The 25,412-nt window shown below is 47.6% G+C and overlaps 1 long non-coding RNA gene across 1 annotated transcript; it reads left to right on the forward strand.

The window, feature by feature from the left end:
• Window positions 1–2,621: 2,621 nt before the first annotated feature.
• LOC135321267 (uncharacterized) lies at window positions 2,622–25,412 on the forward strand. Its single transcript, XR_010380830.1, has 3 exons — window positions 2,622–2,633; window positions 5,398–5,526; window positions 23,389–25,412. It is a non-coding gene; the product is annotated as an uncharacterized LOC135321267 (long non-coding RNA).

Genomic DNA, 25,412 nt, shown 5'->3' on the forward strand with positions numbered 1-25,412 from the left:
ACTGCCAGGGCAGAGAAATTGTTTGCATTTGCAATGCATACGCCCTGGAATAATGGCATGGCAAATAGGAGGCTCTCAAAACGCTTTTGGAAGAATAAATTTATTTTTTTACTTAAGGTAAATTTTAGAATCATTAATGTTAATAGATATATATTCTCAATACTTTTGAGCTAGATAGAGAGGAAATGAGACATTTAAAGAATTACAGGCATACCTAATTTTATTCTGCTTTGCTTTATTGCACTTTGTATATACCGCATTTTTTATAAGTTGAAGTTTTGTGGCAACCCTGTGTCGAGCGAATCTATTGACCCCTTTTTCCCATCATCACTTGCTCAACTTTGTGTCTCTGTGTCACTTCGTAATTCTTGCAGTATTTCAGACTTACTTTACTATTATCAAATTTGTTATGATAATCTGTGATCAGTGATCTTTGATGTTACTACTACTCACTGAAGGTTCAGAGGATGGTTAACACTTTTAACAACAAAGTATTTTCTAAATGAGGTATATACTTTTTTTAGACAGAATGCTACTGCACAATTAAGACTATCATATAGTATAAACATAACTCTTTATGCACTGGAAAACTAAAAAATTTGTATGACTCACTTTATTTGCATTGTTGCAGTGGTTTGGAACCAAATCCACAGTATGAGGTATGCTTGTGCTCTGTAATGGCTATAGTGTTCACCACATAAAAACAGAGTAATACAAGAGAGAAAATGTAGTCCATCCTAATTCTAATTGAGAGTTATATATATAAAACAGATTTCAAATCCAGGTATTGATTGCCACTCCTATTAACTCTGCTTAAATTTGGACCCTCATCTTCTCTTATCTAAACCCTTTTGATAAACTCTTAGTGTGAAGTCCATCTGCTTCTAGTCTAGCCTACTTGAAATCTGAGTTTCCTCCACAGACCTCCTAAAGTGACAATTTATAAATATTTGACCTTTGAACTACCTTACTTTGATACTTACAGTCCTTTGGTAACAATAACATACTCGATAAAGCCTATGTTTTTGAAAGTCATTCATCATTGCACCCAGCCTAGCTTCCCAGGCTAGTGTTTATTCCAATTTAATGACTATACTCCAGTCATTCTGATCATTTTGCAATTACATACCACAAAACGAAAGTGAAAAAGAAGAAAAACATTAGAATGAGTCAGTTATTTATTGATTGTTCATAGTTCCCACATCCATGCTTTTATACTCTGTACAGATTTCTGTGACATCTGCTTTCCTGATGGCTTCTGCATATTAAAAACCACTAATGAGAGATCAGATATAGGGAGGTGGAGAGAAGTTATAATTCCTTCTTTCTCTCTTTTATTTTGCTCCTGGAAGCAACTATGGAAGTTATGTGTATTGCTTTGATGATCCCAGCTTTGAGTCTGGAAACAGTCCTTCATTGGTGATCATGTGGTTCCTACCTGTACCCCACATACACCCCGATGCTTCCCTCCCCATTGCCCGACCTCGAGCCTCCCTGCCTGCCTTCGACCATCCCCAGCACCCCCATCCTGCCGTGACCTACCTGCACCTGGGGCTCCATCCTGCTTCCCTCCTGGGGACTGGCCTTCTTGGACATGTGCATCCCCTGGCAAGCTCTGGAGCCCTGAAGTACCTGAAGTAACCGTAAGTTAAGGAAAAGAATAAAGTTCAATGATAAAGAAAATTTCTATAATTTTATTCATTGAATAATGTTTTTTACGTTTAGATATAAAATATGCATATCTGTGAATGCATGAATGTATTTTGGGTTTTTATGTAATAAAATTACATATTAACATTTTATTTCTTTAAAAAACTTAAGCATTGTGGCAAAATGTTAGCATTTAAAAATCTTTCTTTTAAGAAATCAAATAATATACAAATGCTTTAAGTTTCTTTTTCACCTTTCCTTTATCCCATTCCCTTCCTCCCATCCAAAGAGGTAACTGTTACCTGAAGTCAGCGTTGTTTTACTTTCCCAGCTGTTTCTTTTTCGCCAGTCCCGCGGCCTGGCGAGGGTGGGGCTCCGGCGAAAGGATGAGGGGAGGGTTCCCCTCCCGATCTCAGAAAACTCCCAAAACAGGAGCGGCGTGCCCAGCTGCCGCTGCCTCAGGCGGCCGCGAACCATTCAAAGGGCCCGCGAACCATTCAAAGCGCCCGCGCTGAGGTACCCGGCGCTCGCGATTGGCTGAGCCGGACCAGCGCCCCTGGGCGGGGCCGACCCCCACGCAGCGGCCGCGGGTCCCGCCCCCACGCAGCGGCCGCGGGGCCCGCCCCGCTGGTGCGCATGCGCGCAGTCCACAGGAAAGAGTCTGCGCACACTCCGTCAGACCTCCGACCCGCGCGGCCGCTCGCTCCTCTGTCCGCGGAGGCTTGTCGGCTCGGCGAGACAGCAAGAGCTGCGGCCGGCAGGAGGCTGTGCGGACCCAAGGCGGCTGCGGTGTCGCCGGCCTGTGGAAAATGCCACGAGGCGGCGCTTCGGTTCGTTGCTGAAGTGACGGCCGTTCCCCGCCCCCCCCACCCCTGAACCCCCTGCGACCGCCGGGGAACAGCCCGCCCACGCAGGGAGTACCGCACCGAGACGCTTCGGCGGGAACGAGGCCGACGGCCGGCTGTGCCGGTTGCGCCCCTGAGGTGAGTGCGGGCGGCGGCGGCGGCGGCGGCGGGGCGCGGGGCGCGGGGCGCGGGAAGGACGGGGGTTGCGGCGGCTGCCGCCCCGGGTCCCCGCGGGGGAGGGAGGCCGCGCGGGCCTCTGCGGGGCGGGGAGGGCCGGCGCCGGCAGTCTGGGCGCCGGGGGCCACGGCTGTGGGCGCGGTGAGCACCCCGGAGCCCTTGTCGCTCCCCACCCTGAGCACCCCGGAGCCCTTGTCGCTCCCCACCCCTCCCGCGGCCCCAAAGTTGTGCCCCCGCCGCTTGGGCGCTCCGGCGACGGGCGCGGAAGCCTCCGTGGCGCTCGGGCCGCCGCCGAGCCCGCCCCGCGCCCGGACTCTCGGAGTCGCCCGCGCCCTGCGGGGCCGGAGCGGGCTGGTGCCCGTGCCTCCCGCCGTTCCCCCCGGTGATCTGACTCCTTTATAATTTGGAAAAACTCCCATTCTCACAAGGTGGGTTCTTTTTTCCATTGTAGGAAATTATAACTCTCCTTTGACAATTTTGTTTTCTAGTAGTTTCTTTGACGTGACAAAGGGATTTTATGTTTTGGAAAGGCTAAGCCAACCAAATGCATAGTGACATTTAGGTCCAAGGCCAAAAAAATCAGTTTCTTCCTAGCACCGATTATGCTGTGGACATGAAAAGCATAAAAGTAGCAAAGAGAGGCACCCTTCGTTACAGATCTTTAGGGTGCTTAGTGGCTCGTTTGGCTAGCATAGGAGTTACAGAGAGACAGGAAAGACATCGCCTAATGTGTTCTGAAAGGTGGCTTTTTGTACAACTGTATACTCTGTCCTTCAGATTCTTTGAGGTTGCTTTTATGGAATGTAAAATTGAGTGTGTAAATACGTGTATTTATGTGTAATGTATATTTTGTAGCCTATAAATATGTGTATGTTGAATGGAATATATTCCATTCAATATATCACAGTAACTAATGACCATGGAGAGAATTAGTTTTCTCAAATAAAGATAGCCTATGAGTAGCTTTCTTTCTGGAATAAATAAAATAAGCTTTTCATCCTCAGTATCTTTGCTTTACCTTTGAAAATACTTCACCTTATTTACACCACTAAGTGCAGGTTGATTGAAGATGACACAGATCTTACCAGCAGTGATAAAGACAGATACCAGGAAGTCTAACTGCCTTGTATTCATTCTAGGTTAGACAGTTTGGTCCTTTTACAGCTTATCAGTTCCAACCGTCTTTTCTAAAAAGTAGTAAGTTGACTTTCTCAATGATGTGCTTGAGTATCCTGAGGGTGAAACGAACATTTCTTAGCCATTTTCCCATGGCAAGAATGTCCTGTAGGCGTTGCATTGGACAAATTAGGGGAATTTCAGCTTTTCTGTATCTACTGTTCTATCTCCTTCTCAAATTTGAGGGACTTTTGCATGTCTTGGCTCAACAACTGACAAGTGCGTTGTCCAGCCATGTTTTTTGTGAAGGCTCTTAAAAAAGAAATCTTCGTGAAAAAAAAAAAAAACCTAAAGATCCATGGAAACTCACTGAAGGTTTTTGAGCAGGTGAATGAAAGAGTAAACTCCATGACTTAAGATAAATTGAGAGCAGTGTTTACTACTATGTGTTCCCAGGACCATTCATCAACAGAGTTTCTTCAAAAGAATCTCCCAGGTCAAATCAACGGGGAAAGTACTGGGTTTCTTTACTGTGATTCTTTAAGACATTAGTATATTAATGGGCATTTTGATGTCCAAAAGGAAAATAGCATTTCTCAAACCTATTTGACCATGGAACCCTTTCTAGGAAAATAATTTCTAGGTCACGAATTCCATATACTTGGGCCAGTCTGTCTACAAACTGATATATGTAAGATGGGTACTGGTGTATAATTTTAAATAACTTACGTGATTTACAGCCTAATTCTTTGTTCCCAAATTGGTAGCAGTGCAAGGTCTCTCCATTTTCCCCATGAGTGTGTCTGTGTTTTGCAGTCTTCTACTGCCAAGGAGTTCGATGGTGGTGGAACGTGGAATGACGCTTCCCTGGCCCTCTGTGTCATCTGCGTACACTGGGCACCTGCTGAGCTGTGCTAGTTGCTGTGTGGTCCTGGGGAGCCGGCCTGCACAGCTGTTGCTGAGAGCTGTCTCATCAGATCCAGTGACTTTATTCCTTCCCTACTATACTCAGAGTGATGGAATCATTTCACTGATCTGTTTCCTGCTGAGGCGCAAGAAGTTCTGTGTGACTCTACCAGGCTGGGTCTTAGAGATGCGATTTAGCAGTTCTGTGAGGGCTTCCTGATTCCTCTTGTTTTCTATGCAGGAAATGGTGCACATGTCCTATACATCTCGTTGTTTTGGGCTTTCCCCATGAGATTTCCACCTAAATCTTTATGCCGTGGATTGTTTTTGTTTCGTACAAAACTGAATGTTTAAAACTCATAGGCAACAAACAGCTCTGTTATTCCTCATATTCTTCTGTAGCTTCTGTTCTCTGAGGAAATGATGTGTCTCTTAAGACAGCTTAAGACGGAGAAAGATAGAGGCAAGAAATATGTGGGGGTAAAAAATCAATGATTATTTCAAAGATACTCCCTACCAAACTTCTTAATATCCTATGGAAAATGCTGATCTAAAGAACAGAGGGTTAACAACTCATGAAGAAGAGTAGGTGTGTGATAGGAATGCTGTCTCAAGTTTTGAGTATCATGTGTGTTTGATGACAGTCATAGCCCTCAGTAAGTAAGTGATGAGTAACTCATTGTCTTTGTGGTCCTTTGTGCAGTCCTCCCGTACATGGACTCATGAAAAGCGTCTTGCTGTTGGGAAGTCTTCCTCCCCCCTATGAAGAAGGCCGGGCTCGCTTGCTGAAGAGATGGGGATCCACCTAGAGCCAGCGCCAAGCAACAGACACGTGAGTCAGCCCCAGCTGCGCCGCCCGCTGGCTGCAGGCGCAGAAGTGACCTTAGTTGAGACCGCAGACTGCCCCGATGCGCCTCCACCAAGGGGTTAACATGGGCCATAAGCAAATAAAGTGGTTGTCTAACACATTTTTAATAAATCCTGGTAAACATGCAGAGTAGAGGAGGAAGAAAGGTGAAACAATATGTGCGGAATAAAGATAGAAGAGAGGAAGGGTGAAATGTGATTAGGGCCATTTCTGTTCTTCAGGGACCTCCAAAATCATGGCCAGGCATGTGCGCAGACCCGTGGTAGATGGGCACTTGGCCTCATACCGTCCTTGTGGATTTTTGAGAAGGACTGCCACTGTCATTCTCATTGATTGGCGGGGTTGTCCTGTTGTCACTGATGAATTCAAAAACAGTTATCTTAGTAAAGCACATTCTCAGGTACTAGACTCAACTAAATTCCTGATTAGATAGATTTTCGTAAAGATTTCCTGAAAGCAGTGAGATAAATGTCTTAAAACCAAAAAATGTCAAAACTGCAAAGGGATTGGGAGAGGCTTATAGCTCAGTGGTTCAGTGCGTGCTTACTGCCCGTGAGGTCCTGGGTTCAAGCCCAAGTACCTCCGTTAACGTAAAAAACAAACAAACATACAAACAAACCAACCTACTTACCTGCCCCACCAAATTCAGAGTCTCATGACCCGTGTCCCCAGGTTCTGAATCTAATCTCATCCTTATGAAATGCACTGCTGCCAATTAGCTGATGACCTAGGCTCAGACAGCCCTAGCTCAGAGTTCTCAGAGGAACTTCTGCTGGCTGCAGTAACTGGTTTTTTACATATTTAGTTTACATCCATGATTAATTTTGACAGTAGTCCTAAAATTTAGATGTTGTTTTTATTCTCATTTTAGAGATGAGGGAACTGAAAGCGAGCTAAAATAGCTGGCCAGAGGTAACACAGCTGGTGCACCGGGGCCCAGGAGCTGGCAGTCTGGAAAGGTGGTTTCACATCAAACCAAGTCCTGTTTCTCCTCCCTGATGCAGGTTCTTTTCAACCTGTTTAAAAGGCACTGGAAACCTGTGGTACCTTAGGTACCATTAAGCAGGAAAACAGGGGATGGGGAACAAACAAGGCAGTGCTCTGGGCCCCTCACTCTAGTTTCAGCCTGAGCACATCTCACATATATGAGTCCCACTTAAAGTTTTGTGTGAAACAATTTCCAAACACTGTATTATACCCTAATGTCTCCTAATGCTGTACTAGCAACTTCCTGCAGTCAGAGCTGCCTTGTCCTTTCTTTGGTCTCAGGACAGTATGAAAGCTGCCCTGACGTGGAGCAGGTGGAGATCACTGCTCTTGGGATGTGATTTGGGCTCCAGAACTGCACTGTCTGAGCATCTCCCATGAGCCCTGGCAGCCCTGCTGCCTTTCCCACCAAAGCCAGTTACATGGTTCCCACACCCTGCAGCCCCCTCCCTGTCAGTAGTGATGTCACCTTCATCAGGAGTGGCCGCGCACTTCCCAGAGGGAAGGGGTGTCTTCTCCCCGGAGCTGGAGGTGGTTCTCAAGGAGAGAAACCTGAAACACATGAGGGCGCAGTGGGGTGTTCTTTTCCGAATGGCACAGTTAGAAATCATTTCATATGTAAGTCTTGGATCTAAAACCTGTAAGAGAATTCTGAGAAAAATTCAGAGTTGATTAAAAAAATGAGTCTACAAATCAGTTTTCTCTAAGAAATAGTGATACTTTCATGAGTACTTTGGGTACAGATTTTAAAATTCTTTTTCATCAGTGGGTTAAAATTATAATTTGTGACCTTGTTCAATAGCTAATGTTTTTGTAACGATGGTTACATGTTTAAAACTAGGACAGTTTTCAAGTGATCTATGAAGGATTCTTGAGATGAATCTATATTCTCTTACTAAATTTCATTTGTTTGTTTTTGTTTCATTTTCTTCAGTTTTATTGAGATAAATGGACATACAGCATTTACGAAAATTCATAAAGCATCCAATAGACAAAAACCTGAGAAATTTACTTCTTAAGTGAGGAAATATGTGAAAGTTCAGAAGCGGAGATTTCTGTGATTTTTCTTGTGAAGGAAGGAAGCAGCTGGAGAGGAGACGTGTCTGCACTGCCTCATCTCATGCTGGCTGTCGGGTTGAGCTTGGGGCAGAGCTGTGATCTGATTAGGCCTGTTGTGTCTCTGTTTGGATGTTCTGGAATCTTTTCCTAGCCCCCCTCACCCTGCAGCGGGGGTGACATAGGAGCCGAGTGTCCTTGTGAGGGACCACAGCTGGCAGAGGAAGGCCAGTGTATGTAGAGCCGTGGGTGCTCATCTTGCCCGAGCCACCGCAATGTGCCAGCAGTGACCAGAGGAGCTGGGTGGTGGTGTCATTCTGTGATGATGAAATGATGGGACCTCCGCCGCAGTTCACACTCCCTCAGTGATTAGGCTGAGAGTTGAGCCTCGGCTGTCAGACCCCCAAAGCTCAGGTTCTGTTCTGTCCCATCAACCTACTCTTAGCTCTCTGTGGTTCAGTCTCCTGGATGGGAAAGGAGAAATGCCTCTACTGCTCTCAGTTTCCCACTTAACGACCCACCACCTCCCCTCACCCCACCAGGTCAGTGACTCTGCCACACCAGGGGAGCGTGTTTAAGATGTGCACTTGAAAAACCTGGACCATCATGGCTAGTACCTCAGGTTTCAGGTTCAAAGTGGGGACCGTGCCCCACAAGGCATGACGATGAGAGGTCTCATTACCTGTTTTGTGAAGTCCTCTTCTGATTGTGAGCTGGTGGCATTAGGTGGGCCAAGAAGGCTTGGGGCTAGACAGCGTGATAAGTTATAAGCCGTCATCTGATTGAATGAGGAGTGTTGCTCAGTGTTGTGGAGCACTCGAAAAAGGTGTCTCAGGAGGTCAACATTGGCTCTTGGCAGCTGGTCCCAAAGCGTACAGACAGGAAAATGCACTTTTAAGCAAAGCACGTCGTTTTGCTTAGAAAATGGAAATACAGAGACAGAGAACAGAGTACGTGATTGTAAACCACGCACACAGTCCTCTCTCGCAGAGTTCTAAGCATGAATGCACACAGAAATGTTTCATTGATTTCAATTTCTGGACCAGATACTGACTTCTGTGGTTAAGTATTTGAAAAATTAAGATTATAACACTGGCAGATTCGTTCTCTGGCATCTCTGTTTTGACCAGTGGATTTCATCTGCAGCAGTTCCGTGTCTTCAGCAGGTGTTAACTGGTCTGGAGTCCATATTAATAAGATTAGGATAAAAACAGGAATTGAGTAACAGCAGGAGTGCATGCATCTGTTTTCCAAGTGGCTTCTGTGGGTAGCAGATGCAGCCCTTTGACACTGGTCATTGCTTTAGTAGACAAAGCTGTGAACTATGAGCTGATATTTTCCTAAGAGGATGTTGGTTGTGTTTTCGGGGTGTGACCGTCATTACCTCCGGGTTGCAGTTATTTTTTCCTCCGCATTCCGTTTATCAAGGACTGGCTGTAAAAATACTTCCTTCGATGTTCTGAAAAAAATCCTTCCGTAGATTAAAAAAAAAGATACATATTATTATTATAAATACATACTGGAGAAGTAACAGAGAAAACATTAAGTTGAAAAATTCCGTTCAGGCCTCGCTTCCTTCGCAACTGCCAGTCTGTGACCCAGGCAGAGCTGGGCTTTGATTCTACAGACTTGCACACCCTTCTGGAAGGAGGGGCTTGGACTCTCTCCATCTAAAACTAGAAGCATCACAGTAGAGTCTGGATGGCAGTGACAATGATGAGAAAGCCCCCACCACCAGCTGGGCCTTGCTCTCTGTGTCCGTGTTAGCACTAGTCCCGGCTGACAGGGTCTGGTGGCCACCCATCCCGAATCTTGCGAGTGTCTGAGAAGCAGTGCGCACACCCACGTTACTTGTTTACTTCAGACGGTGCTTGCTCTTAATTCAAGGGAGAAAGGTTCTCACACTCTTGCACACGTATTACGAGAGAACTGGGCTTTTTGACGTGAGGTGTGCATGCTTCGTGGGGAAAGACTACTCGTAATAGCTTCAGTCTTCTTTTTTAAACTGTACGAAAGTTCAGTTTGCAGCCTTTTAGGCAGCAGGTGCTAAAAACATACAAAAATCCCCGGTGGGTCCCTACATGTTACCCCTTACAGCTCCTTGAATGGAACATATTTTTCCAAATAGGATACTTAAAATTTAGATGTATTGGAACTTCAGGCCTCTGAGTGTCAGGGCTAGAGGTACGCAAATGTAAGCTTCCTAAGTGGGGGCCTGGAAAATGTGTCACTTTAGAGGGCCGATGAATAATTTTTAAAGTATAGTCAGAGACAATCGGTCAATTTCTGGTGTACAAGCCTTTCTATCACAGAAATGGGCCTATTAAAATTTATGAAGTAGTAATTTTTTTCCCCTGGTGGGTAAGGTGGTAATTGCGTTTATTTATGTATTTACTGATGGAGATTCTGAGGAATGAACCCAGGACCTCGTGCATGCTAAGCATTCACTCTACTGCTGAGCTATACTCTCCCCACCCCTGAAGTTGTCATGTTTTGTGCCAGACTGGGGACAGTTTTGCATCACCTTGCACCAGCCGCGCCCACCACGCCCCAGAGGAGCCTCGGACACTGGGGTGTATATCCGTGCGCTGCTCGGGATCCCTGTCTGGTGGCTGTGAGCATGATGACGTGAGCGCAGACCGCCCCACCCCCAGTGGGGTGAGGAGTGAGGGGGTCAGCTCGGGTTAGGGGTGCAGTGAGGGGGGGCTCCCCCGGGGAGTCAGGTTGAGGAGTGAGGGGCTGCCCAGAGTGGAAGTCACCTGGCTGAAGTGTGAGGGGGCCATCCCGGGGTAAGGGGCGCTCGGAATAGGGGAACCCGGTTGAGGGATGGAGGCTAATCCTGGGGTGAGGGGTGAGGGGACCATCTCAGGATGATGGGTGGACCCAGGGTGAAGCATGAGGGGTCAGCTTGTTTGCAGGGGCTGTAAGTTAGAAGCTAGTGGGGTGGAGTGTGGGGTGGGGACCTCAATATGAGGAGGAGCCTTGTCTTGGGGATCATGTCAGGGATGAGGCCTGGCTGGGGGGTGTGGGGGCCGTGACAGGGCTGGAGGTGTTGTGTGGCGGCCAGCAGGGGGGATTGGAACTGTGGGGTGTGGCCTGGCCCAGGGCCAGTGGTGGTTCTGATTGGGTGCTGGGGTGGAGGGGACCCTGTCGGTGTCTGGGTTGGGGGGGCATTTGGGGTGGGAACTTGGCTGGCCAGTCCTGGGCCACGGGGTGGAGCAGCCCCACCGCCCCACGGCCTGGCCTCGCATGGCCGGGCTCGGCCCCACTGGCCATGTCCCGTAGTGCGGGAGCCCCAGCCCGATTGTCACTGCTACTGGCAGAGGGCGGGGGAGGGGCGTGGACGAGGACGCGCACGCGCGAAGGCGCGGGAGCCCGCCCAGAGCCTGTGGGAGCTGGGCCGGAGCCGGGTGCTCCTGGACCAGCTTCCCGAGGAGGAACACGGCCCGGGGTCTGGGCCGCCAGGTGCCTTCGCCTCGGCTGCTGTCGCCTGGCAGGTAAGGGGGCGCTGGTGGGGGCGCGCAGGTCGGGGAGCCGGTGGTTGAGGCCTGGGCTGCGTTGGGGAGGCGCACAGGGAGGGCTGCGCAGGTGAGGCCCGGGCCACGCAGCCCGTCGGGACCCTGACGCGGGTCCGGGCTGCCGCCCTGGTTCATGGTGCATCGCCCCCGCCATTAGTAGTCACTGAAGCCCGGTGTCTTCATCGCCGCTCACACGTGGGTTTGGGAAAGTGGGAGCAGCCCCGGGAGGTGGGAGGGCGCTGGGCTGGCCTTGGAGCATCTCCGACTGGCCCTCATGCCATGGCCTTCCTGCTCAGGTGGACCTGCCTGGCGACTGCGGGCCGCCTTGGGCCCTCCAGGTTGGAATGAGAGACGAGGCGCGGGGCTTTGGGAACTTGTCGGCCTGCCGCCGAGATCAAAATCTTTTGGCAAGTCCAGTTTTGTTTAGTCTCCAAATGTTTTCAGAGTGGCTGCGCCAAACTACATTGCCGCCAGCAGTGTAGGAGGGTCCCCTTCTCTCCACAGCCTCTCCAGCACTTCTCCTTTGTGGACTTTTGTTGAATGATGGCCTTTCTGACTGTGTGTGTGAGGTGATAGTTACCTCACTGTAGTTTTGACTTGCATTTCTCTGATAAAGTTATTGAGCAATTTTTTCATGTGCCTGTTGGCCATTTGTGTCTTCATTGGAGAAATGTGTGTTCGGGTCTTCTGCCCATGTTTGGATTGGGGTGCTTGTTTTTTGGGTTTTAAGTTGTACGAGCCGATTATGTAGTCTGGAAATTAAGCCTTTGTCAGTCGAATCATTTGCAAGTATTTTCTCCCATTCAGTATGTTATCTTTTTGTTTTGCTTACGGTTCCCTTTGCCGCGTGGAAGCTTGTGAGTTCTGCTAGGTCCCACGTGTGTGTTTGCTTGTGGTTTTCTTTCTGGTGCTGGGGCAGACTGCCCTAGGAAAACATTGCTGAGATGTATGTGAGATAATGTGTTGCCTATGTTTTTTTCTTAGAGGTTTATAGATTCTGGTCTTCTGTTTAAGTCTTTAAGCCATTATGAGTTTATTTTTGTGTACGGTGTTAGGCAGTCATCTAACTTCATTGATTTCCATGCAGCGGTCCAGTTTTCCCTACAGCCTTTGCTGAAGAGACTGTCTTCCCTCCATGGTATGTTCTTGCCTCTTTCGTCAAAGACTAATTGGCCAAAAGTTTGTGGGTTTATTTCTGGGGTCTCATTTGTGTTCCATTGATCCATATGTCTGTTTTTGTAACAATACCGTGCTGTTTTGATTGTAGGTCTGTAGTACTGTCTGAAGTCTGGGAGGGTTATTCCTCCAGCTTTGTTCTTTTTCTTGAGTAATGCTTCCGTAATGCTGGGTCTTCTCTGATTCCATGTAAATTTTAAGATGATTTTTTCTAGTTCTGTGAAAAATGTCCTGGGTGATTTGGTAGGGATCTGCATTCAGTCTGTTGATGCCTCAGGGCAGGTATGGCCATTTTAACAATATTCTTCCAATTACAAGGACATGGGCTATCTTTCAGTTTCTCTAAGTCCTCTTTAATTCCCTTAAGTGTTTTATGGGTCTCTGCATGTAAGTCTTTCATGTCCTTGGGTAGATTTATTCCTAATATTTTATTTTTTGGATTTTAAATTTTAAAAGGGAGTATTACATTCATGTGAAGAAATGCCACTGATTTCTGGAGGTTGATGTTGTATTCTGCTACCTTGCCAAATACTTTAATTAGCTTTAGTCATTTTTGTGTGGAGCCTTAAGAATTTTCTGTAGATAGTATCGTGTAATCTGCATAGAATGACAATTTTACCTCTTCTCTTTCAATTTGGACCCCTTTTATTTCTTTTTGTTGTCTAGCTGCTATGGCTAGGACTTCCACTACTATATTGAATAAAAGGGGTGAGAGTGGGCATCTTTGTCTTGTTCCAGATTTTAGTGGCATATTTTTCAGTTTTTCACTGTTTAGTACTGTGTTAGCTGTAGGTTTTTCATAAATAGCTTTTATTATGTTGATATGTTTCCTCTATGCCCACTTTATTATAAGCTTTTATCGTAAATGGCTGAATTTTGTTTTGCTTTTTCATCATCCGTTGAGATGACCACGTGGTTTTTGTCCTTTATTTTGTGAAGTGGTATGTCACATTGATTCATTTGTGTATTTTGAACTATCCTTGTGTCCCTGGGATGAATCCAGCTTGATTATGTTGTATGATGTTTTTTATGTGTTGTTGGATTCTGTTTGCTAATATTTTGTGGATGATTTTTAGATGTATGTTCATCAGTGATATTGACGTGAAATTTTCGTTTTTGGTAGTGTCTTTGTTTTGTTTTGGTATATGGGTGATGGTTCATAGAATGAGTTTAGGAGTATTCTTTCCTTTTCAGTCTTTTAAGAATTTGAACAGAATCGGTATGAGTTCTTTGTATGTTTTGTAAAATTCCTGAGTGAAGCCATCTCGTCTGGACTTTTGTTTGCAGGGGGGTTTTTGCTAATTTCTAATTATTGCTAATTGTTTCATTTCTAGTGATCAGTCTATTCTAGTGGTCTATTTCTTCTTCTATCATGGTGGACTGTATGTTTTCAGAAACTTGTCCATTTCTTCTAGGTTGTCCAATTTGTTTCCATGTAGTTGTTTTAGTATTCTGTTATGATATTTTGTTTCTGTGTGATACTGGTTTTAGGAGCTTAGTTTTTAAATGTTTTTAAGATTGGCCTAGCAAAATTCACATTCAGTAAAGCAATGGTTTATCTCTAGTAAACTGACTAACTTGATTATTTTTACTATCTTGAGCCTTTGCCCAAAAATCTAGTGTGATCCTCACATCCCTTCTGAAAGGTTTTGTTTCAGAGAGGGCTTAGAAGCAAGACAGGAGCTGTGGTTGTTCCTAGGAAAACATGGTGTGTGCAAATGGACATGCTCATTGAGGGGGTTGTACACAATTCATTCACCTAGTAACTGTGATGTGTTAATTTATTCATTGATCTATCTTGACATCATAGCATATCTCTGGACATTTCTTCCTGTTATACTGATGTACATGTCTCTTTTTTTTTTTTTACCAATACCATACTGTCTTTATTACTTTAGTTTTATAGTAAGTCTTGAAATCAAACAGTGTAAGTCTTCCAACTTAGTTTTTTTCCAAAATTGTTTCAAGTGTTCTAGGTCTAGTCTTCTTTAATTTCTTCCAGCAATATTTTATATGTTTCAGAGTAGAGCTCTCTCGCATATTCTGTAGAATTTATTCCTGAGTAGTTAATATTTTCATGCAGTATAGTTGATTTTTATACACTGACCTTCTGTCTTGCAGCTTTGCTAAATTCACATAGTAGTTCTAATACCATATTTTTGTCGATTTCTTAGAATTTTCTATTTGGAACATATCTGTGAATGAAGAAAGTTTTATATTTTCCTTTTATTCATATATATGATTGTGTGTGTGTGTGTATTTTCTTGAAAATTTTTTTTTTTTTTGCTTTATTTCACTGGCCACAATCTCTAGTATATTTTGAATAGAAGTAGTGCGAGGCCCTTGCTGTGTTCTCAGTCTTATGGGCAAACATTCAGTCTTTCACTGTTAAGTATGATGTTAGGTGTAAGTTATTCATGTGTGCCCTTTATTATGTTGAGGAAATTCCTCTTAATCCTAGTTTGTTAAAATTTTTTTTTCTTTTTTAAAGTCATGATTATATATTGAATTTTATCTCATGTTTTTTCCACATTCATTGATGGGATCCTGTGGTTTTTCTTTTAATATGAAATGCATTGATAGATTTTCAGTCTTAAACTTACAGCCTTGCATACTTAAAGTAAAATCTTTGTCTGATTTTGGTATTAGAGTAGTCATAGTCTCATAAAATGAGTTCGAATTTGTTTCCTTTTCTGCTTTCTGGTAGGATTTGTATTACTTCTTTCTCAAAATTTGGTGAAATTCAACAGTGAATTCAGAGCCTGGAGTTTGTGAAGTTTTTAACCACTAATTTAATTCATTTGATAGACAAAGTGGTGTTACTGGCTTTTTTATTTTTTCTTGAGTGAGTCTTGATATTTTGGGTCTTTCCAGAAACTTGTCCATTTCACCTAAGTTATCAAGTTTATGAGCATAAAGGTGTTTTATTATTCTCTTTTGAATACATGTATGGTCTGTAGTGTTGTTATGTTTATTCCTAATGTTGAGAATTTGTCATTTCTCTTTTTCTCTTTATTAGTCTGGCTATAGCTGTATGATACTACTGATTTCTCAAAAAATTAATGTTTGGTATCAGTGATTTTTCTCTATTGCTTCTATGGTTTTAGTTCCATAATTTCTACTCTTTATCATTTCTTTCTGATCTTGTGGGTTTAATTTGCTCCCCTTCTGATAACTTAAGATGGAAGCTTAGGTCATTTATTTGAGACTTTTTTCTTTCCTAATATAAAAATCAAAAAAGAATAAATTTCCTGCAGACAACTGTTTTATCTACATACAACAGTTTGTTTTTTTTTAACATTTCCATTGAAAATCCTTTTTATTTTATCTTGTGATTTCTTCCTTGACCTTCATAGTTTATTTAGAAGTGAATTACTTAATTTCCAAGTATTTGGAGTACTTTCCAGTTATTGTTTTAACTTAATCCTTTTGTGGTCAGAGAAACGACTTGGTATGATTTCAGTTCTCTTTAAATCCATCGAGAATTGTTGTACGGCCTAGAATATGATCTGTCTTGGTGAATGTTTCAAGTGTACATGAAAAGAATGTTTATATGCTGTTTTGGGTAGTGTATTCTGTAAATGCCCATTAGATCAAGGTGGTCAGCTTCATTTTCTGACCTCTTGTTCTGTCAGTTATTGTGAAACAAATGTTGAACTGTCCAGCTGTAACTGTGGATTTGTCTCTTCTGTTCTGCTTTTGCTTCCTGTATTTTGAAGTTCACTCCTGACAGACATTTAAGGTTGTCCTGTCCTCTTGGTCCATTGACTCCTTTGTTATTATGTAATGTCTCTCCATCCTCAGTAATTTTTGAGCCGACATTAGTGTAGCTGTCCCAGCTTTCTTTTGGTTAGTGTTTTTGTGTGATGTCTTTTTTCTTTTCTTGTACTTTTAACCTGTCTCTGTCTCTGTGTTGAATCTGTGTCTGTGTGTGTGTAGACAGCATGGAGTTGGGTCTTGTTTTTGTTGTTGTTGCTGTTGTTTTGATCCAGTCTGCCCATCTGTGCCTTTTATTTGGAGTGTTTTTTTGAAAAAGACCATTTTATATAATGTAATTATGATTTGTTCGGGTTTCAAGCTACCCTTAGTGTGACTAGTTTTCTATTTGTCCTGTGTGTTCTTTATGTCCTTTTCCCACTTCCCTGCCCTGTTTTGAGTTAAGTTGTTGTTATTGTTGTTTAAATGAACCCCTTTTATCTCCAATCCTGGCTTATTAGCTCTGCTTCTGTTGTTTCACAATGGTTACTCTAGCCTTTGCACATCTTTAACCGATGATAGCCAATCTTCAAATAATACACCAGTTAGGTAGAGTGTATGATCCTTGAAACAATAAACTTCCATTTCTCCCTTCCTGTTTAGTCCTCCTTTACTTCTTCATGTTATGACGCCCCATAATACATTATTGTTAGTGTGCTTTAAATCATCTTTTAAATTTATTAAAAGTGAGAAAAAAATCTTTATATTTACTCAAGTTATTGATACTTCCAGCTCACCATTCTTTAAATTCACACGTCCATCTAGATGATGTCATTTTCTTTTGGTTTGATGAACGTTCTTTTAACGTGTCTCACGGTGCAGCCCTGCTGGCGGTGAATCCTCTAGCTTGTGTTTGCCTGGTATTATATCATCTTCGTTTTCACCTGGTGTGGAGTTCTAGGATGCTAGCCTTCCCCTCTGTAGGTCCCCATCTGAGGGCTCTAGAGAATAAGCCATGGGCTGAACTGATAACAAGCTGTGAGGAAAGTCATGCATCCAGGCTGGATAAGAAATGGGCTACTTAATGTGTCCAGTATGGAAGGCTGGCTGGCCAGTGACGGGTAAGATCCTCAGAGGAGGACAACCTAAGACAGGCACGGCCGGCTGGATAAGACATGGGCTAATGTGTCCAGTATGGACGGCTGGAGGGCCAGTGACGGGTAAGATCCTCAGAGGAGGACAACCTAAGACAGGCACGGCCGGCTGGATAAGACATGGCCTATTTAATGTATCCAGTATGGACGGCTGGCTGGCCAGAGACGGGTAAGATCCTCAGAGGAGGACAACCTAAGACAGGCACGGCCGGCTGGATAAAAATGGGCTAATGTGTCCAGTATGGACGGCTGGCTGGCCAGAGACGGGTAAGATCCTCAGAGGAGGACAACCTAAGACAGGCACGGCCGGCTGGATAAGAAATGGGCTAATGTGTCCAGTATGGACGGCTGGCTGGCCAGAGACAGGTAAGATCCTCAGAGGAGGACAACCTAAGACAGGCACGGCCGGCTGGAATAAAATGGGCTAATGTGTCCAGTATGGACGGCTGGCTGGCCAGAGACGGGTAAGATCCTCAGAGGAGGACAACCTAAGACAGGCACAGCCAGCTGGATAAGAAATGGCTTATTTAATGTGTCCAGTATGGACGGCTGGGTGGCCAGAGACGGGTAAGATCCTCAGAGGAGGACAACCTAAGACAGGCACGGCCGGCTGGATAAGAAATGGCCTATTTTTGTATCCAGTATGGACGGCTGGGTGGCCAGAGACGGGTAAGATCCTCAGAGGAGGACAACCTAAGACAGGCACGGCCGGCTGGATAAGAAATGGCCTATTTAATGTGTCCAGTATGGACGGCTGGGTGGCCAGAGACGGGTAAGATCCTCAGAGGAGGACAACCTAAGACAGGCACGGCCGGCTGGATAAGAAATGGCCTATTTAATGTGTCCAGTATGGACGGCTGGCTGGCCAGAGACGGGTAAGATCCTCAGAGGAGGACAACCTAAGACAGGCACGGCCGGCTGGATAAGAAATGGCCTATTTAATGTGTCCAGTATGGACGGCTGGCTGGCCAGAGACGGGTAAGATCCTCAGAGGAGGACAACCTAAGACAGGCACGGCCGGCTGGATAAGACATGGGCTAATGTGTCCAGTATGGACGGCTGGAGGGCTAGTGATGGGTAAGATCCTCAGAGGAGGACAACCTAAGACAGGCACGGCCGGCTGGATAAGAAATGGCCTATTTAATGTATCCAGTATGGACGGCTGGCTGGCCAGAGACGGGTAAGATCCTCAGAGGAGGACAACCTAAGACAGGCACGGCCGGCTGGATAAGAAATGGCCTATTTAATGTGTCCAGTATGGACGGCTGGGTGGCCAGAGACGGGTAAGATCCTCAGAGGAGGACAACCTAAGACAGGCACGGCCGGCTGGATAAGAAATGGCCTATTTAATGTGTCCAGTATGGACGGCTGGCTGGCCAGAGACGGGTAAGATCCTCAGAGGAGGACAACCTAAGACAGGCACGGCCGGCTGGATAAGAAATGGCCTGTTTAATGTGTCCAGTATGGACGGCTGGGTGGCCAGAGACGGGTAAGATCCTCAGAGGAGGACAACCTAAGACAGGCACGGCCGGCTGGATAAGAAATGGCCTATTTAATGTGTCCAGTATGGACGGCTGGCTGGCCAGAGACGGGTAAGATCCTCAGAGGAGGACAACGTAAGACAGGCACGGCCGGCTGGATAAGAAATGGCCTATTTAATGTATCCAGTATGGACGGCTGGCTGGCCAGAGACGGGTAAGATCCTCAGAGGAGGACAACCTAAGACAGGCACGGCCGGCTGGATAGGAAATGGCCTATTTAATGTGTCCAGTATGGACGGCTGGCTGGCCAGAGACGGGTAAGATCCTCAGAGGAGGACAACCTAAGACAGGCACGGCCGGCTGGATAAGACGTGGGCTAATGTATCCAGTATGGACGGCTGGCTGGCCAGAGACGGGTAAGATCCTCAGAGGAGGACAACCTAAGACAGGCACGGCCGGCTGGATAAGAAATGGGCTAATGTGTCCAGTATGGACGGCTGGGTGGCCAGAGACGGGTAAGATCCTCAGAGGAGGACAACCTAAGACAGGCACGGCCGACTGGAATAAAATGGGCTAATGTGTCCAGTATGGACGGCTGGCTGGCCAGAGACGGGTAAGATCCTCAGAGGAGGACAACCTAAGACAGGCACGGCCGGCTGGAATAAAATGGGCTAATGTGTCCAGTATGGACGGCTGGCTGGCCAGAGACGGGTAAGATCCTCAGAGGAGGACAACCTAAGACAGGCACGGCCGGCTGGATAAGAAATGGCCTATTTAATGTATCCAGTATGGACGGCTGGCTGGCCAGAGACGGGTAAGATCCTCAGAGGAGGACAACCTAAGACAGGCACGGCCGGCTGGATAAGAAATGGCCTACTTAATGAAGTTTCGTGAGGAACTTTAAAACAATTTGTCCTTGATTACGTAAACATCCTGTGCTTACTGCAGGAGCTTTGGGACCTAAATAGCTTAAGATTATTAACATTGTTATAACTGGTGGGTGTGCAGGCCTGGAATTGGAGGGGCAGCTTACCATGGCAGTGAGTGGCCTAACACACTGTGAAGGACAATTTGGCATCGGGGGGATGTGGGATCTGGATGCCAGCTGTCCAGGGAGCAAGGTGGGTGGATGGGGGTGGCAAAGGGGTGGAAGGAGGTTGCTGGCTGTATTCTTGAATGACCAAGGAATCCGAGGGCTGGGGAGCGGCAGAGGAAACTCAGGTCCCAGGTCAGGGTCAGGCCCTGTGGTGCTGACTGAGGGCAGAAGAGGAGCTCAGAAGTGGAGCGAAAGGGCAGGTGGTTGTCCCTGGGGTTTGGGGTTTGGTGACATGGGGGCTTTGGCCTGAGCAGGGTGTGAGGAGCCTGTGGTGAGGAACCTGGTGGCCTGTAGAGGAGTGGGCAGTGGCTGGGCCCCCTTGGAAACCCTGGTCTGATGGGGGAGGCACAGCCTCTTCTCTGGGAGCTCTGATTTGAAGGGCCCGGGGACCTTTGCATCCTTCCCTCAACTCAGGCAGGGAGGGGCTCCTTGGTTCTGGTGCTGTGAGGGGCCCCTGCCCCAGCTCCTTCTGTCACCCTGGACCTGGGGATTGGGGAGGAGCAGATGTCACTGACCTAGATTCCTCTAGGTAGGGTGCGCCCACCCTTCTGCGTGGTGTGTTCTGTGAGCGCCTGAGTTGGGATCCTGCTGGTCTACCCGCGTGGCCAGCCCTGCCCCTGACCCGCATGCATGACTCGTAAGGCAACCGCTGCCTCCGTGTGTCGCCCGTGCAGGAAATGCAAGGTCAGTGTGCCCTGCATTGAGTAGTGCTCTTGGGGGGGTCACAGATCTGCTGGTACACTTGTCATTCTCAGTCTGCAGCCCCATTGTTTGTGTGTAACTGACTCCCCAGAAACTGACTTATCCTTGGTTTTGTAATGGCTTCAGTTAAAAAAAGAGCAACAAAGCAAAAACCAAAAATCCAAACTCCGTAGAGACCATGAGTTTCAAAATATTTTGGTTTGGTGAAATGAATGAGGGGTGAGCTGTGGCCAGCTGACAGTTGGCAGCCTCGGCAGTGTCCCTGGGCCTGAACATCCCGCCTCCCCAGCTGCGGTTTGCTTTGAAAGTCGAATTTGCACTAGCAGCCTTCATTTTCACGTAATACTCCAGGTTCCGCAGTGGATGACGAGAGACGTGACGTTTCTCCATACGGCGCTTTGGGTTTCATCTGGTTTCACGAGTCCTTAGGCTGTGAGGCTGTGGGTGGGTCTAAATCAGGAGGTTCAAGGTCTGCTGGGAGCTGTGTCGCCAGGCCCAGAGGTCACCAGAGGTCAGCAAGCAGGACGGGGACCCCCACCTGGGTGTCAGGAGGCTGGTCGTGATGGGTCAGGCCTCCAAATTGACTTTGGGGTACAGCAAAGAGTTTTGAAGAGGTCCGATTCCACAGTACCCATCGTCCAGTGACATATGTGGCAAGAAAAGTCCAGGCCAGGTGCCCAGTGGTTGGCAAAGTGGGCTGTGGGGGGAATCGAGTTGTGAGTTTTCCCAGGATGGACTCAGGAGCTCGAGGACGTCCCATCCAAGGCAGGGGTAGCTGGCCCCAGGGAGTGCTGACAGACAGTTGTCCCCCACCGCCCAGTCCCTCAGTCCTGGGAGGGCACCCTTGATTCTGTGTGACCTGATGGGCAAGAGCCACAGGCAGGCCCCGTGCCTGGGAGACAGTGTGGGCGGAGCAGCTGAACATAGGAATGTAGGAGCACAGGGTGCAGGGAGCACTCGAATGGCTGGGACTGGGGTTGGCGTGGCCAGCAGGGCGGCCAGTGAGACCAGCATGGACCGTGGGCCCAGCCCCAGCAACTGGAACCTGACCTAGATTTTCCCTCTCGGGGTCAGGGGCCGGCACCCCAGACAGGGAGCGCCTGGTGACCTTTCACGTCTGGGAAATCACAGGATGCTTTGGAAAGGATTCGGGGAGTTTCCCTTTGTCTCTCGTGTGTGCGCGCACGTCGTGGAGGCAGGTCCTGTGATGGTGTAGCGGAATTTGTCTCTCCCATCATCTGTTTCATAACAAACCCAATTTCAAGGGCCCCACTTTGGGGCTAGACCTCCTTACACAACTTGACTTTGTGGTAACGACTCAGACATTTGTATTCCTTAATTACTCTGAAAATACAATCTTCCATATCAAATCTGTTCTCTAAGATAAAAAGAAATTATTCTGCCAGAGGTCATGCTTAATCCAAGTTTGTGTGTGTGTGTGTGTGTGTGTGTGTGTGTGTGTGTGTGTGTGTGTGTGTGTGTGTGTGAATGGCATGGCGTAAGCAAAATTAAAATCAGTTATTTGTTCCTGGGATTAAGATGGATGCATATAAAGAGCAAATGAACTTGGAATATGGACAGACGATTGCCTCGCCCAGGGCATTCCCTGACGGCCATGACTTGATTTCCCCTAGAAATCCTGGCCCCGGAAGGAGGAGGGGCAGCAGCTCTGGGACACAGAGGTGGCCTTAACTCCCCACCAAGGTCCCAGTGGTGCCTGGGCATCTGTCTCCAACATCTGCTAGAGAGGAAGGCAGTCTCTTTTCTTTCTTCCTTTACTGAAGTCCCGCAGCATCAAGGCACTGAATTGGTCCCATTCTCTGTAGTTTGTGCATTTGTTTCATTTTGTCGTGTTTGGGTTTTGGGTATACGTGGAGGCCTGAGGGGAGAGCCACAGGTGGGTGTTGGTGCAGGGATTCTGGAGGGAAGAGCCGGCAGCCCCCCCGCCCACCTCCCTCCCAGTTACCCGGGGAGCCACTTACATTCAGCACCTCTCAGCTAACAGTGAAACCAGCCAAGTTGTGCTGGTGTCGTTGGAGCCCTTAGCTCAAGCACACACAGTGGTGGCGGTGCCCTGGCCGGCTGGTTCTGAACAGCCAGGCAGGTCCCCAGGCATTGGGTTTGCCCCACTGCCCCATCCCTGGATGTGCCCAGGCACAGAGTCACCCTCCCTTAGGCCTCATGTTGTGAGATTGGAACAGCACATGGACTGTCAGCTAAGCCCTGCCTCTGCTTTAACAATGGATCTCTAGCAAAGTCATACAGTGTTGGCCTGGAAACTCCCTGCCTTATCTTAGCACACTTTCTATCCTAAAACTGTATCCGGCAGCGCCACCTGCCAGCGCGTCTTAGAAAACAGACTCTTCCCTCAGGACAGTTGTCCTGTCTCTTTCCGTAAGGCCTCTTTGACATCAGCCAGGGGGAGAACGGGGGCCCCCAGATGCCCTCATACTCCACAGGCTTCTCCGCTTATGTGGAGCCAACCCAGCCCCCAGTGCCTGATCAGAGCCCTCCCGTGTCCCGTCATGCTGTGGAGCGATGTAGGTGGTCATTGTTCCTTCCTGGGGATGAGATGACATACAAGAGCAGATTTCACTGAAAATGTGCCGGAGGCGAGATGGGGATCGTGATGGATGGCGAGCAGTTGGCGGCCACTGGAGCACGGGTGTCCTGGGCTCCCCCAGGCACTGACTTCTGTGGTTCCAGGCAGATCAGACTTTGGATGGGTTGGATTCCAAAACAGCTGGCAGTCATTTACTAAGAATTGACGTTTAAACAGCCAGGAAGTCCCAGACCAATCCCCAAGAGATCTGTCCACCTCTTGGGCTTTGTAAACATGTGCAGAGCCACCTGCAGGCGCAGCCATGCAGTGTCCCGTCCGCGGGCTCTCGCTCTCCGGGGCATGTGCATTGGGCAGTGGGCCCACCAGCAGCCAGAACTTGTTTCTTGCCTCCCACCAGCAACTCCCATGCCCCCGGAGGCCCAGGCACGAAGCACACGTCTCAGGGGACCACTCCCACGTCCTGGGACTCCTGATGAAGACGCCGCGGCCTCTCCTGCAGGCCTGGAGCGCCAGCTCTCCCCGCCCAGGCATCAGTCCCAGAGAGGCCTGCAGCTTTGCCTTTGCCCCTGCCGAAACCGTGGCTGCACAAGCCCTTCGCACTCAGCATCGCATGCCGTGAAGTTCCTAATTGTGTGTGACTTAGTTTATATTCCAAGACACGCAGCATGCACAAAGGGACAGGCCCCGGCCACCACGGGTCATCTGCCTGCTGGCCGCAGAGCGTCCCTCCCCGGCGGGTCCTGGCCCCCACGCCTGAGTGGCTCCCGCACCCCTCCTGCAGCGCCCCCACTAGGCCCCGGCACCCTCCCCGTCTCTCCTGCACACTGATTGCACACCACCCTGCACACGCGGAGATGATGTAAGGTGATCATGACTACCTGTTAGTGGCAGATTCCACTCTCATTTAAGGTAAACCCAAAGCCCACTCTTGGGTTCTCTTTACTCACTGAGAAGGGTTGTGGGAACCCTTGAGCCCTTCTGTGTCCCTTCCTGGGCACAGAGTGGCCCGGGTGACATATCCTCCCACCAGTAGAGCTCACTGAGAACGCTTCTCTAGACGTGGAAACAAGATGTCTGTGTCAGAAGGACAACAACTCAGTATCACTGGGTAACTTCTCATGATAGATTTGTATAATCAATACGGGTCTATTTTTACGTCAACTGGACACTGTAGAGCACCTTCCAGTCTTTTCCAAGATTGTTAAATTGAGACAAGTCATTGAATAATTTGTCCTATTTTTATTTAAAAACAAAGTGAATGGGCTGAAATGTTAAATGTGAATGTACATTTCTTAATTGCAACTTTTCTACTGAGTGTTTGCACTGTACTTTCCGGAATCTTATTTAACAAAAATAAAGGAAAAAAATTGCTTGACTATAAACTCCGTGGCCAATTTAATTGAAAAACAAGACGACTGTGTGGATGTTTTAAAGACACTCCTCTGCATTTCACGTACGCTGTCATTTTCTACAATGCAGTCACCCTGTCCTCCTCTGGGGCCCTGGCGTGGGGTCTGCTCCCCTTCTGATGAGCAGCCCCATCTCGTGACAGGTGGCAGCAGTGGATGGGGATTCTTCGGTGCTCAATTTTTGCACCTAAATGTGAGATTCCAGGGAAGAAGATTTGAGTTATTTGTAATTCCTCATGACTAGTCTCTCTAACCAGTGTCTTCTTGCTATTTTAATCTTTTATAAAACAATAGGAAAAAATCTTGCCTGACTGAAATGAAATATGGAAGTTAGGGTCCAGCCTCACTGTTGGTCTGTGCCCCATGCAGACCTAGTGAGTCCTGGGCCCTTTGGGCGGGTGGGGACGGCCACCTCCAGGCAGAGGCCTCGGTGAACCAGCACAATCCAGGGCTGCTGGGAACAGCATTTAGTGGAGTAAGTGATGGCTGTCATTGTGATTTAGGGGAAAAAATCCATCCCAGCCCAGAGTGGAGTGTGGGCCCTGATTGTGGCAGATGCTAAATCTCCTGCATCCTCAGAGAATGTCATCGGGTGCCTCTGTCCCCCTTAAGAGCAGGTTAAGTTGTATCCCTGCCCTGGACCTTCCAAAGCTTCCTGCCCAATGAGCCTGTGGGGTGGTGCGAAGCATGGCCAGGAGAGGAGCGCGGTCACCATGGAGACCTGAGAACTGCCAGTGGGGAGCCTAGACCACTGGGAAGCCGTGGGCAGAGGGAGGCGCAGGAGGAGACCCCAAGAGAGCGTGCTGGAGGAGAGGCGGGGTGCGCGGGTTCCAGGCTCTGGAAGCGCTCAGACTTGTCTCAGGTTCTGTGTCGTGCGGGTGTGTGGGGGGAACCTAGTAACTGAGGGTGTAAGCCTGGGTGTGGTTGAGCTGTGACCGCCATGCGGCAGGCTTCGTGGTGGTGCTGCTGGTGAGGAGAAAGTATTCACTGGACACTTGTTAAAAATGGCAGG

The sequence above is a fragment of the Camelus dromedarius genome, chromosome 5 (assembly GCF_036321535.1).
Source record: "Camelus dromedarius isolate mCamDro1 chromosome 5, mCamDro1.pat, whole genome shotgun sequence".
Lineage (NCBI taxonomy): Eukaryota > Metazoa > Chordata > Mammalia > Artiodactyla > Camelidae > Camelus > Camelus dromedarius.